The sequence below is a fragment of the Empidonax traillii genome, unplaced genomic scaffold, assembly GCF_003031625.1.
Source record: "Empidonax traillii isolate 1590-97213 ecotype Southwest subspecies unplaced genomic scaffold, ASM303162v1 scaffold245:size1430315, whole genome shotgun sequence".
NCBI lineage: Eukaryota > Metazoa > Chordata > Aves > Passeriformes > Tyrannidae > Empidonax > Empidonax traillii.
In genome coordinates this window covers 786,747-802,337 of record NW_020955438.1, presented here as the reverse complement: position 1 = coordinate 802,337, position 15,591 = coordinate 786,747, and positions in this window count along the sequence as shown.

Sequence of the window (15,591 nt, the reverse complement as noted above, 5' to 3'; positions counted from 1 at the left end):
AGTTAAATCCAGGAAGTGGAGAGATACCACAGTGAGAAGAGGTTTAGAGATGCATTTTCTTAGTGGCTTAAGGCAAACTGTTTTTAAAAATTGTCCCTGCACACATGGATTGCATAGCAGATCTCTTTTTCAAATGCTACTTGAAAAAGCAACAACAAAAAATTTCTCACAAAATTGTCATTTGGTACTCAAAGAATGCTTGGCATAAGTTGGGGAGGATATGGTATAATTTTTCATGAGTAATAAATGTTTAAGTCATGCTTGAAGTGCAAAATTCAATTCAACTTTAATTAGAGAGGCGTCACTAAAGCTCTTATTATGATTTTATAGGCCACAGAGGAGATCAGTTCAAATTCTCAAGTTACGATGAACAGGGCAGAAAAGGCAAAGAACAGATCACATACAGGATGATTCAGTTCATCAGAACTCCGCTGATTTATGTTACTATTCTAATCTACCTGATCCAGAGATGACTACTTTTTAAGGATTGCTGGTATAGGCTATAATGCTGCTACACAGGAGGGCTTCAAAAGCACTGTTGCCAGGCCTACACCATGCCATGGACTAAATCTCTGGGAGGAGCTGGAGCATGTAGAGCAAGCTCTGCTAGGTTATTAGCCCAAGTATGATCAGATACTTTTCCAGCTGCAGCAGCATCAGCTTTGCCACAGACTAAAGCTGTTGGTACATGTGCCTCTTTTTTTTTTTTTTTTTTTGCTCTCCTCAAAATAAAAAGGATACAATGGCACTAGTATCAGTATGCAAATACGCATACATCATCCTGCAGAGGCATCATGGCATGCCAGCTCTCCATGATGATACAGCAGATCAACTGGCAGAGTTCAACCACAAGAGTGCAAAACAATCAAGATGATCCTCCAATGCACAGAGCCAGAACCCCAGACACTGCTGTCAAGGGAAAGATATAGAAAATATATCACAATGCACTACCTGGACTGTTTGCTGAGATAAGGAAATAAGATTTCTGCTTCAAAATAAAGAATGGGACTACAGGGAGACAGCCACAGGTATGACATCACTGGTGACCCTCAGAACACATGTTCCAGGGAGACGAGGTTCCACCATTTTTTTATTTCTTCTGGCACTTAAGGCAATAATTAATCTCTTAACTCTGTCTGAAGACATAATTTTATGGGAAATGCAAATCAAGACCCTGCATGACTTAAAGGCTGACAAGATCACTTTTTTTTTTTTATTAAATAGTTTCATTTTGAAAATATTTGGACAAAAATGGACATGTAATCAAAGTAAGTACTGCAATAATACTTGATAGTTGTTCATTTTTTTGCATGTGCTGCAAGAATAGCTATAAGAAAAAATAAAAAGGAAAAAAAAAAGGCATAGAAATGTACATTAAACCATAGAAAACAGAAGAAAAATGGTGTTACAGAAAATACATCAGTAGGTGTAGCATGATCCGGTTAGGCCAGATCATGATAGGAAACCATACTTTGGACAGGTCCCATTAAAAATAGAGAGATTCATGTTGCACAAGGCTATTCTGCAATTTTTGAGAAGTCAAGCAGTGAAGCAGGCTCTCCCTGGCTTCTGGGTTTCAAGAGGCACTGAACAAGACAGAGCAGGACAGCTGAAACAAAATGAAAATTTATGGAAAGGAAGACTGGAGGGGAAAAAACAAACGGTCTTTGCTACTAATACCTTACAAGACAGTACATTAAGAGGTGGAATTGTCCACAGGTAAAATCAGAGAATGACAGATTAAAATACTTCCCTTCATGGTAAGTAAGGGCAAACTCCTAGTAGAAGTAGTAGTACCAGCTATGGATTCTTGAGAGCAAGGTGTAGGAGGGGATATAAGTAAGTTATTTTGTATATAGGTCCAACCCGCACAATTGTTGCTATCTTTACTTTGAAGGAGCCATTTACAAAGAGAAGACACTGAAGAGCATTACCATACCAGGTAGGACATAAGCTGCTGGATGTTTCCTTTTAGTTATTCTTCCTTTCTTATCACATGCCTTTGCACTTACCATTTGCTCAGTGGCAAAACTCCTTGCAAGTACTGGCAGCAATATAGATCAGGAAGGTTATTCCCACAAAGATTTTCCTTGAAAGAAGCTGGTCCCCGTGCTGGAATTGCCCTGTCCCATTCCACACACAGAAGAACATTTCTTGGCAAACTAAAGTCTGCAAATTTTGCCACCAAAACAGATACTAAGGCACCAGATGTTATCATGCACCAAGAGCCAGGACAAGAACTCAGTACTTTGATCCATCTCACCATCCAGATCCCATTGCAACTTATCACCCTTCATGATGCCTTCCTCCTCCAACCACACATCCCATTTTCCACTTGGTTAAATGCTGTGCTACTACAGCCCCTCACTGTTGCTTACACAAGGACTCAATCAGTTAAAGCAATGCACTGAAACAAATGGACAACCTGTTCACCTAACCCAGGAGACCTGGCTAGTAAAAGAGAACTCACAGAAAACTTTGCAGACAGACAGATATGCAAGAAAGATCAGTGTTTCTTACCCAATCTGTCTCCTGGGATCAGAGAATACAGTTGTGAAATATATCAGAATTCTGTTTTCTTCTTTCTTTTCCTAAGTTTGTGTCTGGGGGCTTAATTTTTATTGGGATGGTGTTGCAAACAAGCCAGGCAGGGGCTTCAGAAGCCGTCTCTATCCCTGATCCTTCACAAGCAACTCCAAACATCCTCCAATCGATCTTTGGAAATTATCTGAAGTAAAGGGGCTCTAACTCTGATGTGGACATGATTAAAAGCTGTAAGAAGCTCCCTGGGCTGGAATGGCACCTACAGGCTTAACGTATTTACATTAATCAAGATTCAATCAAAGGCTTATTGGCACTCTCAGTCTGTGTGCCTGCATTACAAATAGCAATACAGATTTCTGGGAAGGTTTAGTCAGGGCCTTAGCATAACTTGCAGCTACAGTACAAAAATACATAAACCATATAAGGTTACACAGTTCATTAAATGTTAGCAATATGCTTAAAACTAAAACTAAGGCATGCACTTTATATACAATTTTGATTGTCTATAATCCGTGTCAACACAGCTGTGCTACAGACCTCCTAAGTCACTGTTAGCAAGTCCATCTGCTTCACCGAACTGTGTCTAGTTTTCAAATAATGGCAATTTCTTTAACATTTTATGATTCCTGACTGTGAAAACTGCCTCTTGCGTGAGCCCATGTCAAAATCTGACTAATGTTGCAAACTGTGTGGTGCAATGAGATTTTGTTGGCAGTTGGAGAAACATAAAAATGTTAAGACACTTCACAAAAGTTTCACAAAGGAGTCACTGACTAAATCTTTTAATCTCAAGTAGCACGTACTTCATTACATCAGCATTTTTCAAGGAATGTTCCTATTGTCAATGAAAATTAGCTCCAAGAATCTGAAAGCAGGAGGACTTTACAAGGGAACCAGAATCCCAGAATTATGGCTTGTGTGTCAAGCATTCTGTAAAAAAAATAGACTTCTGAAAAGCTGGCTCTTCCGCTTTACAAACACAGGCCTTTACTACCCCAGTAAGACCAAAGCAGATAATCTTTACAGGAATATTTTTGAGAGTTCTCAGTTAGAGAAATGTCATCATGCCCATCTGTTTTGCTGTGTACTATATTCACAGAAACTTCCCATCCTCAGTGACAGGATTAGGTCAGGGACCTTAACTCCCAGGCTAGATTCCCTACATGATGTACAACAGTGAGTGTTTATAATGGTGCTCAGGTTTTTTGTATTTTCAACGACAGTCCCCAAGTTATTAAGGAGATTTAACTATACAAAAGCTTTGAAGAGCTGGTGGCAAGTTTCTGAGTAGAATGGACACAAATATCAAATTCTTAAATCAAAATAATTTTTTTCTAACCTAGTGACTGAAGAGCTATTTTTTTTCCTCCTCTGGCTTCATTCAGGTGTTGTCATTTGCCTTCAGAATGGTCTGGCAAGTCTAAAATCAAACCTGGTTCTACCAAGGATGGAGAAAAGCTGTAATAGAACATCTCATAGAAGCAGGTTGCAACTTGCTTATAGGAAAGTCAGCATTTCTCCCTAACAATTATGTCTTTGAATAACTCGGTCACATAAGACAAGAGGCCATGTAGCTGCTACCTCTTAAAAAGTACCCTTTATGTGGCAAACTAAACAACAAATCCAACCTATTCGCAGACTCAGCAATAGCTGGGGACATTTGTCTTGCCTGATGTATGGACCAATGCTGTAGGTGAGCTCTCAGAGACAATCTGTTGAACAACTACTGTATGCTTTTTGGACTTCATCTGTTCATTACAGGAAGCACAGACATTTATACCTTCATTAGACATCTCAGTTATTATTTCAAATAAAATGAATAATGTCTGGCCAGCTCACTGCTCAAGTGAGAGAACCAAGAAAAGTGATGCGAGTGAGTCAACAGTAGAGCTATTGCTCATACGTGGATATTGAGTCTATGCCTGAGACCAGTGTAACGCATGCATGGAGGTCTGTCTCCCTGTGCCATGTGCACAGTGGGATGATCATTACTAAAAAAGCCTTTCTCCTTGCCAAGGACTAACCTGCAGGGTGACATAAGTTCTCCTCTTGGTGTGAAGGCCAAGACAATGCTACAAGAACTTCGCAGCTTAGGAGGAGGTACAGTCAAACACAGAGCAACTCTGGGGAGAGAGTGTTTCAGTCACCTCTTCACTCTCTCCCTACTTCCGTGTCCTAAAGAGAAATACTCTATTGCTTCACCCTTTTGTGCAAAGCGATTCCCCCCAACACGGCCCTCTAATTTTCTCTTTGGAAAAAGAGGGGCAGAGCAGCGAGACCAGAGGCCCTCTTCTCTTCTCCACCCACCTAACTCACCACAGGGAGATGGGCAACCTGTCACTAGTGGGCTCCATCATAGGCCCTGTGCTCTTCAACATCTTCATAAATGACTTGGACACAGGACTGGAAGGGACACTAAGCGAGTTTGCAGATGACACAAAACTCAGAGAAGCTGTTGACTCCCTCAAAGGCAGGGAGGCCCTGCAGAGAGACCTCAACAAATTAGAGGGCTGGGCAATCACCAGCGATTATGAAGTTAAACAAAGGAAAGTGCCAGATTCTGCAACTGGGATGAGGCAACCCTGGATGTACATACAGACTGGGGAATGAGATGCTGGGAAGGAGTGCCATGGAAAGGGACTTGGAGGTCCTGGTCGATGGCAAGTTGAATCTGAGCCAGCAGTGCCCTGGCAGCCAGGAAAGAGGGCCAAGCGTGTTCTGGGGGGCATCAGGCACAGCATCACCAGCCAGTCAAGGGAGGGGATTGTCCCACTCTGCTCTTACCTGGTGCAGCCTCACCTTGAATATTTTGTGCAGTTTTGGGCACTGCAATATAAGAAAGATGTTAAGCTATTAGAGAGCATCCAGCAGAGGGCAATGAAGATAGTGAAGGGCCTTGAGGGGAAGTTTTATGGGGAGTAGCTGAGATCACTTGGTCTGTTCAGTCTGGAGAAGAAGAAGCTGAGGAGAGACCTCACTGCAGTTACATCTTCCTCGTGAGGGGAAGACGAGGTGCAGACACTGATCACTTCACTCTCGTAACCAGTGACAGGACCCAAGGGAATGGCTTGAAGTTATGTCAGGGGAGGTTTAGGTTGGATATTAGAAAAAGGCTTTTCACCCAAAGGGTGGTTGGGCACTGGAACAGGCTCCCCATGGAAGTGGTCACAGCATCAAGCCTGACAGAGTTCAAGAAGCATTTGGACAATACTCTTGGGCACACGGTGTGACTCTTGGGGATGGTTCTGTGCAGGGCCAGGAGTTGGACTTGATGATCCTTGTGAGTCCCTTCCAACTCAGCATATTCTGTGATCCTGACCTTCAAGCTGTGCTGTGACCAACCTTGTACTCAGAGCAGGAGAGCATGCTTGCTTCCTGGCACAGCGGTCCGGTGTGCCAACACAGTCCTTCACTACAGCTGCTTTGTTGCACCCTAATTGCTTCCCTGAAGGCACACAAAGACAAGCTAAACCATTGAAAAGGGATAATTCAGGGAACAAATTATTTAAATGTCCACCTCTTCAACTTTCTCCACCCTTCTCTCTTGTGAATAAATCCATCTGTAACTTCCCCTACACTGACACTTTGGATACCCAAGGCAAACATCTCCTGGGAGATCCCAGCATGCCTGGGTTCTGGTTAAACATCAAGCACCCAACTCTGTCACAAACCATAAAACCACCTCACCGAAATGCTTTTGCAGTTCTCAGAAAGGGGACGTACTTGGAGTAACTGGAAAGACCTTGACCTGGATGCAACAGCCCAGTGGTACTGCTCAGGCTAGGATCAGAGAGAGGCAGAGGCAACGCTCCAAGAGGACTGTGCTGTGAGCCAAGATACACACTGAGACTTGGGACCTGTTTTAATTATTGTTTCATTTCTTTCACTGCTCAGGAACATGTAACAAGCTGAAATGTGCGTTGTGCCTGTAAACATTTACTTTCTTTTGGTCTTGTGCAATGCTATGTCTCATTCTCTTGGATGGTGCCTGGAATGCAGGAATAGCCATAACACATTGGCTGAGCGACTGTCGACTCAACTGTCCATCCCGACAGTGACCAGCACAAGCTGCTTTGAAGGAAGTTGCTAGAAACCCCACATCAGACCGTTGAGGATTAGGTTGCCTCCAAGGGAAGTTTCTCTTTTCTGCCATGCAATTTGTGTTTGACTCATGCCCTAAAAAAATCAGGGAAGTCTGCCTGCCCATTCAATAACTATTTTTTCCCTGTGCCAACTCATGCACTGGGGGTGCTTTTCACGCGTGTTCTTGCCAGTTCCTCTTGGTGGTGCATGACACAGGGTGGTGCAGGTTAATCATGCCCTGTGCAGAGAACGGCGTACCTCGCACAGTCAGGCACGTGGGGCTGTAGTTGCCGTTGCCGTAAGCCTGATGGCACACAGACACAGAAATCTGAGTCAGTGTCAGCACACTCTCTGCAGATGCACTCTGGCCCTTTGTACTCACAGCCTGCGAGCACAAGGCATTTGGGGATCCTGCCCCTCATGCTTGCAAGAATGGTTGTTTTTGAACGGCGCAAGAGAAGGGGCATTCACACCGTCAACAACTTGTGATCTTCTCCAGGCCTTTGGCAGAGAAATTATCTCGCAATTTGGCAAACCTCACCAGATGCACAAGAGGCCAGCTGGGGCCACAGTAAAGAGTAGGTTAGTCCGGGAGCGCCAGCCTCCCCCACCCCTCCGGCAACGCTGTCTGCCTCACACTGAAAGGAAAAGAACCTTTGCCCCTTCTTCTGGGTCCGAAGGAGCATCTGCAGGACTGAAACCAATCAAAGCCAGCTGTGAAAAATGAAGGGGAGAAGGCAGGGAAAAGCTGATTATTATGACTAGGAAAAACGCTATTAAAAAAATAAAGAAAAGGGAAAAACTGATCCCATATGGGAGGCAAATGAAATACAAATTCAAAACAGGCCATTACGCAGTGTCTGTTGTAAGGCTGCTGCACTGGGGGCTGCGTTCACGTGTCAAGATGCAGTGCCCCCGGGACCTCTGGAGACACCCCTCTGCTCTGCAGCAGCGTTAGTGTTACCTTGGAGCATCCTGGGCTGCGACTGGCATGGGACCATGGATTAGGCAGTCTCTGTAGGCTGACCAAGAAGTTATTCAACTCCCCCACAGGCACACACGCAGAATAACCTCAGGTCTGCCAGACCTAATCATTGCACAAATCCTTTTCTGCCTCAGCCTCTTACTCCACACAATTTCGCTGCTGGCCCCTTGCTCCTTTTGAGATGAGTTATTGCCCTCCTTCACTCCAACAGGGTCGACCACGTGTCTGCCCTTTTATCACTCCTCTCCTCACTCCACACTTCCCCTTCTTCAGCAGATCATCTCCATCACCCGCTCCATCTGCCTACCCAACATGTGCCCTTCAAGCTGTTCCTCAGCTACAGCCAGGTCCACGAAGACAGGCTCTCTGGGTCAAAACATCTTCACCAAGAAGGAACCTTCTGGGGTGCAAGCAGCAAGCAAGGTCCAAGCTCAATACCCTTTTACACTCCCAGGAGGGAGGGAAGTGCCTACCCTGTACCAGCCATACTGTGAGGCACATCCACAATGTTACTGGACTAACAGGGCCAAAAGCCACCTCTCTCTCTTTTCAGGTGTTTCTTCCACTCCTGTTGAAGCACAAGGAGATTCAGCACAATAGGGGATTAGTTTTGGTAGTGGTGGTAAAGATTGTTTATCCACAGAATGAAAACTGGAGGACAGCAATATGACTTCCCATGTCTGTAGGCTGTGCTCCTCAGACATAAAAAACTCTCCAGATCTCAAGAAACAGATGGTTAAAGGGTGGGTGGCTCCGTTCTGCCCTGCTCTTGTGATTCTGTCAAAGACTCACAATATTTGGTACTTGCTTTTTCTTTTTTTTTCCAAGAGGCCCCTGCCCATATGTAAGTCTCACTCAAAGAAACTAATTAAAAAGACAAAGAAAGTAATTTAAAAACTTAAAAGACAAAGAAAGTAATTTCTTGAATACTATAGTGAAGAGAAAACATACAAAAATGTGAACTTCAGAGTTCAAACCACGGAAAGAGAAATTAATCCCTTTAAGAAAATTCATAGGAAGCCCTCCCACTGTAAGTGAATCTCACATTTTTGGAGTCCAGCTCATATGGAGCAAAATCCCTTTATCTGCTAATGTGAGGATAGGAGGCCATTCAGAGGCACAGCTCTACAGACCTCCCCAAGCCCGGCTTCTTCACACACCCTGTGCCAGAGCCTGGGCAACATGGACCTGCTTTTCGAGAACCAGCTCTCTGGTGTCTGGATCTGGGGGAGAAGTGGGAATGGAGGGGGCCCTGAAGACACTTCATTTCTCAGTACTAGAGTGTTCCACAACATACCCAGGGCCACAGCCAAATGCATTAGACCACAGCACTCCCAGATCCTACTCAAGAGTCTTCATAATTCCTCTTCTCAAGCCAAGAAAAACAGCAAGCAGAAAACAAATAACAGTGGGCAAGCAGGAGTATTTGTCCCTTACTACAATGGCCTTAAGCAATCAGAGAGGTAGGGCTGATGAACCTTTAATTACTTGTGCAATAACGACCTCTGTTTCCAGCATTCCTTGGCAGGCAGGAAGTGGCTGGAGCAGTCAGGGACCTGTTATGCTCTTCTCCCCAGGCTTGAAATTGATATGAAGGCCCCTCACAAAGCTGGTCACAAGTTTCAGTACGGGCTCCACACAGAGGTTGTTTATAGCTATTAAAACCAGTGAAACAAAAATACAATAAAAATAGAACAGGTTTTTTACTAAGGAGGTGTTACAGCACAGCATGGCTCTACAGCTAAGGTGTTCAAAGCTCCTCTGCTACTTTTCACAGATAGTTAAGAGTGATTTAAAAAAAAAAAAAAGCAAATTATGAAACCAGCCTTCAACCTCAGTATATTAATATTTTGTGTAGTGTATCATACTCCACCACAGAGGGACTGGAGAGGTCCTTTCACTAAGGACCCCTAGATACTAGCCAGAAAGAGGGGTCCAGAGTAGAGTGATCATCCCTAGATAATTTCTGTGACACAAAATGAAGGTAGAAAGAGATGTTAAGGAACTGAGGAATTGACTCAAGCTCAATTTAATACAGTTAAGTTCAATTAATGATTTCAAGGCCACTGAAATGAGCTTCCTTTTGGGGGCAGCAGGGCATCTTGACATTCACAACTGGCAGCTGAAGAATGCAGAAGGTGGTCTACTTTTCCACAGGGTCTACCACACAACTAGATGTACTGTAGCTGAGACAGTTGCCAAACCTGCTGTCTGTCCCAAGCTCCATCTTGGATGGGATTCTGCAACACAACAGAGGCTGATCCAGAGGTCAGAAAAAGAAACCCTGCAAGAGACAGCTCACAGGCTATTTCACTTCCGAAATAAGTAAGTCTCTTCCTATCCCCATCTCTGACTGCTGGAGTCAGCTTGTGCCTTGACGCATGTGGCACTGAAAACTTCCCAAAACTCTTGTTCCTTTAGTATTACCACTAGCTCTCTGATATCTTGATTATCCACAGAAAAAGTCAGTGTGTCTACATCCAGCAAAGTTCTTGGCCCTGATATTTTGTGGCAAAGAATTGCACAACACTAATCTAACCCAATGTTGAGTGAAAACATTTTTATGTCAGTTTGTATCTTGCTTGCCTTCTTTTTTGTTTCTCTGACAGTCCCCACTCCCATATATCGTAAAGGGAGGTAGTTCTGGATAGTCCATCTCTAATCATGTTGGCTCTCACTTCTTCCTCCTCTAGAATTAATATTTACAGGGTTTTCAATGTCTTTTCACTAAGAGTCTTTTTCTCTTTCCTTGACTACAACCATAGCTGTCTCCCAAACTCCCCTCCTCTTGGAGACAAAGTGGCCAAAACGATATAGTGTGTCCCAGTATTTAAGGGAGCCTTTACAACACAGAAGGATGTCCTAAGATTGCTGAGCAGCTTTCCTGTCAATTAAAACAGGGAACACAGAGATAAAAGGAGTCAACTTCCTCTGCCAATTGAAACTTCTCTGCTCTGCTATGCATTAGGGCAATACAGAACTAACTTGGGTTAGAAAATAGCTGCTCTGAGCACAAGACTGAGGTTATAGGCAGACTCATCAGTTCCTGTCCTATTTCACCACTCAAAAAGGATAAGAAAACTCCAAATGGCAGAACAGAACGTGACATACTCCAAAGTCTGCTCCACTGGAATTACCCATTGCTTTAATTAGCTGTTCCTTTGACCTGCCTCTCTGCAGTATGCTCACTGCCTGCCACGTGCCACTGCTCTCACTGCCCATAACCTAGAAGAATGCACATGCAAAAAATATCCCCAGGGATGTGCCCATCTCTTAACCTCAAGACATTCATCCTGCTTGGGCAGCACCCTTAGTTTTCTCCCCACTGTCCTTTCCCAGTTCTTACAGCACTGTAAAACATGAAGAAGATCCAGCTGGACAAAGCTGTCTCATCCACTAAGATGCCAGCAAGAAAAAGCAATACAGATCTCCACTCTTCTGCTGGATCTCCAGTCAGGTCACAATCACTGTTAAGGCCATCTGGAGAAACCGAAGCATTCAGAAGTTGACTGAGTCATCGAAAGCAATACAGAGCAGAAGCCGTGGGCTGCCACACAGTTCTGGAAAAGTCCCCTTCAAAACACTGAATCCCTGGAATGAAGGGCTGCATTGGCTGATCCATTAGAGTATTTTAATGGCACGTTCCTGAATTAATCCCAAACTCCATTCAGAAGAGTCAACAGGCAGGTGGTAGGAGAGAGGAGCACCAACTCCAGGTTGAAAGCAACCTTCAGGAGAGATCCCATGGGCAGAGTAGGGGGCATCATGGTGTTAGACAGCTACTCAGTTTCAACATCAAGTCTTAGGGCTTATTAGGCCTCTTTACACTCACTCTGTGGAGATTTGCCTGACCAGCCCTTAACAGCAGGACCCATCTTTAAGTCCAGGGCCCAGCTATGCCTGCACAAGCAGTAGCAGCATCAGGCCCAACATGCATTGGGCAAAGAAGCAAAAGAAACAGCCCACAAACTCTATCACCTCTGTTTCCAAAGGGCTTGCAAGTTTCTCTCCCTCTCTTCCTTTAGCCCTTCCACAAAAACTTTGCATGCAGAGCAGTGTCTCTCGGGTCCCTCATTCTCTTGAACAAAGTAAACAGACCTCCCGTGCAGCAACAAATGAACAACAAACAGAGGGGGGAAGAAAAAAAAGAAATCTCGCTGCCAACTTGAAGATTTTTTTTTTTTGGCATGTTTAATTAAAGAAAAAATAAAATGTGCAAGCTATGCCCCAAGGGTGACCCTGCATAAATCTTTCTGGCAGCTCCAATGTCCTCCATTTCCCTGTCCCATCACCACAGTCACCCCATCTTTCCCTGTGTTCTTCCCCTAATGCACACGCACACATACAGAGCCCTAAGAATCCTGGCACCCAGACGGCTTTTTCTTTTTCAAGCATGCCAAAACAAGCTAGGCTCCTAAATCCCTTTTAGAATCTGGACTTGTGTGGAAATGTGTTTGCCTCCATCTTATGTTTATTTTCTTTTGTTTTCAGGTTTGTTAGCCCAAGGGCAAATGTTGTTCCTAGCACCAGTTTTGGGGTTGGGTTTTGTTTTGTTTTGGGTTTTTTTTGGTATTTATCTTTCAATCAAGTGTTCCTCCTTGCAAGGATAAACAGGATGTTTAGAGACTCTGGGTATGACGACCAGTCTTTGACAGCTGTTGTGACACACCACACACTGGGTTTGCCATGTGTGCAAGCGCTGGCACGGCTCAATCTGCAGCAGGCTCTCCTCATTTGAGGAGATGGACTACATGACCTAAGAGGTCTTCAACAGCTCTGTTTTCAGCGCAGGCTCACAAAAAATGCACCACATAGGCACGATCCAGAACAAGCCCTTGGCCCCTCCCTTCACTTAGGAGGATATCACCTGCCCAGCCCTACAGCCATTCCCTTTCTAGTCAGCTCATTTCACTCGTTTTGCTACACTAAACTATGCTCTGACTCTGAGAAATTTTTCTCTTCCAGATACACACAGACAGGCAACAGTCAAAATACTTCTAAATTACAATTCAACAGAGGGAATTTCTCAAGCTTTTTTTTTAGGAAAGGAAGTTTTCCAAGCCTCGAATCACTGACACTGGTCTGACTCCTAAACCAAGAGCTCTGGAAAATGAAGCATAGATAGCACTAAGGGCCAGATCCCATGCAAGACCTACCTACCTAGAATACTGTGTGTGACCTCTCTGAAGTCTCAGTCACCACAGAAGAAAATGTGGTGCCTGATTCTGCACTGCACAAATTCTCCAAAATTTTAATCACTTTTTAATTGCAGAGTTTTCTAACAGCTGAAGATGGGAGAGGTTGAGACTGATAACTAGTCCCGTTTTGTAATTAAAAGCAATTAGTTTTGTATCAGGCCCTAATTACTGCATTCTCAAGCCACAGAACAAGTGACTGAGATATATTTCCCTAATTCTGCAAGCTGGGTGTGTCTACAACAGCAGCACACACTTTGATAAGCCATACCATACACAAAGAGTGATATGCTGTCTAAACAGCCATAAATCACTCCAAAAGAAAGGGCTCTGCCACTATGTCACCTTAGCTAGTCCAAAACCTTTTGCATTTAAAGAAAATAATATTTATAAGAATTACCTCTCTTCTCTGCAAACACATGACTCCTAAGCAGCAACAACCTTCTGTTTTCCCCATTACAAACACTTGACGTAATTCACAGGACATGTTGACATGATGACAACATGTTGGTGACTTTCATGCTGTTTGGGGCCAGCTTATTCAAGGAAACTGACTTGGTCCTACAACGCTTGTCAAGTTCAACTCTTGAAATCTATTCCAGGTAACATTCCACCGCAAGCTTCTGGCCTACGTACAGAAAGTACAGCATGAAATTTTATGGTCTGTGTTATTCAGGAGATCAAAAGGGATTATCACAATGTTCCTTTTTAGACGTGGTACCTATGAGCCTTGGCATATAAGCTACCCAGGAAAGCCATTCTCAGACAACTGTTTTAAATTGGACTCTGAGAAGTCCTTGAACTCTACTTCAGGAGAAAGCAGCATTGTAAAGATAACGGTTTTACAGCTTTCAGTCCTCCCAGAAAAAACAGTGCTTGCTTTGTGTACCTTGCCCTGTTGCACTAAGCAGACGTCCTCTATCCAACCCTTACTGCCTTCTAAAAGCTGTTCCACAAACACTCCGGAGCTGAAGAAGCAATAGTCTGTCCTACAACCTGAAAATTCAAATTCAGTAAAATAGTTCTCCTGAAATAAAACGCCCAACTTTGATGTAATTGGGATAACCTGGAAGGAGCAGGAATTCCCCAGTCACGAAGACATTTTCCACAGCAAGATAGCACTGGATAAAGTAAGCAAAATTTTCCTACTGCTTCATTCATTCATTCAGCACTGTTAATGACAGTGGGTCAGCAGTGGATCAAATCAGTGAATACATCTTTCTGTCACCTGATGTGTAATTTGGAGAGGCCCAGTATGGGAGCAGATATCAGAAATTCTGATTACCCATTCTAAGGCATATTCAGCCACCTACCCTCCCCGTACCTTGACTTTCCTTTGCCCAGAACAAGGATAGTTGTTAAATGGTTTAGCATATACCTTTTCTGGAATTCATCACGAGGTTGTAGTTCTTTCCTGTAATTCAGCCTTTTCTCTTTTAACCACCAGTAAGTAGCCTGACAAACAGGGAATGATGGACAGGACTGTAAAACTGGCCACTGATGTTGCAGGCTACATTAACCTCTAACATGGTGGTGTCCCTCAGGGGTCCATATTGGGACCAGTTTGGTTTGACACCTTCATCAGTGAGATAAAAAGTGGGATCACGTGCACCCACAGCAAGTTTGTGGACACCACCAGGCTGAAAGTTGCAGTTGACACACCTAAGGGATGGGATGCCATTCAGAGGGACCTAGACAAGCTCAAGAAGTGTGCCCCATGAGAACCTCGTGAGACTCAGCAAGGCCAGGTGCAACCCTCAGTTGGATAGTGTAAATACAAGCTAGAGGATGAAGGGACTGAGAGCAGCCCTGTGGAGAAGGACTTAGGGGTACTGGTGGATGAGAGGCTCAACGTGAGCCAATAATGTGCACATGTAGCCCAGAAAGCCAAATGTGTCCTGGGCTGCATCAAAAGCAGCGTGGCCAGCAGGCCAAGGGAGATTCCACCTGGAGTACTGCATCCAGTTCTGGGGTCCCCAGCACAGGAAGAACATGGGCCTGTTAGAGTGAGTCCAGAGGAGGGCCATGAAGATGATTAGAGAGATGGAACACCTCTCCTGTGAGGAAAGGCTGAGAAAGTTAGGGTTGTTCAGCCTGGAGAAGACTCCATGAAGACCTTAACGCGGCCTTTCCTCACTGAAAGGGGGCCTATAAGAAAGATGGGGACAGATTTTGTAGCAGAGTCTGTTGCAGTAGGACAAGGGATAATGGTTTCAAACTAAAAGAGGGTTGATGTACATTAGATGTAAGGAAGGAAGTTTTTACAATGTAGATGGTTAAACACTTGAACAGGTCTCCCAGAGAGGTGGTGGATGCCCCGTGACTAGAAACAATCAAGGTCAGGTTGGATGGGGCTCTGACCAAGGTTATCTAGTTGAAGATGTCCCTGCTAATGGCAGGGGAGTTGCACTAGATAATTTTTGAAGGTCCCTTCCAACCCAAACCATTCTATGATTCTATAGTTTGGGTAACACAGTAGATAAAGCTACCACAGCTTTGTGTCTAATCACATTTCAGCCGTGCTGCACCCTCTTGAGGTCACACAGCAAGGCTCAGGTGACAAGGGGTGACAAGGCACAGTGATTTGCTTACCTGCAGGAACCTGTCCCTAGGACCCAAGGGAGGATGATCTACAGCACAAAACTCATTTCAAAACTGTAATGTTAGGAGAGTCACTTGGATAGTCACCTCACTGTCTCTGCAATTCATTTTTGTTTGTTTCTAATAAAATAAAAAAATTAAAAAAAAAAAAAAAAAAAAAAAAAAAAAAAAAAAAAAAAAAAA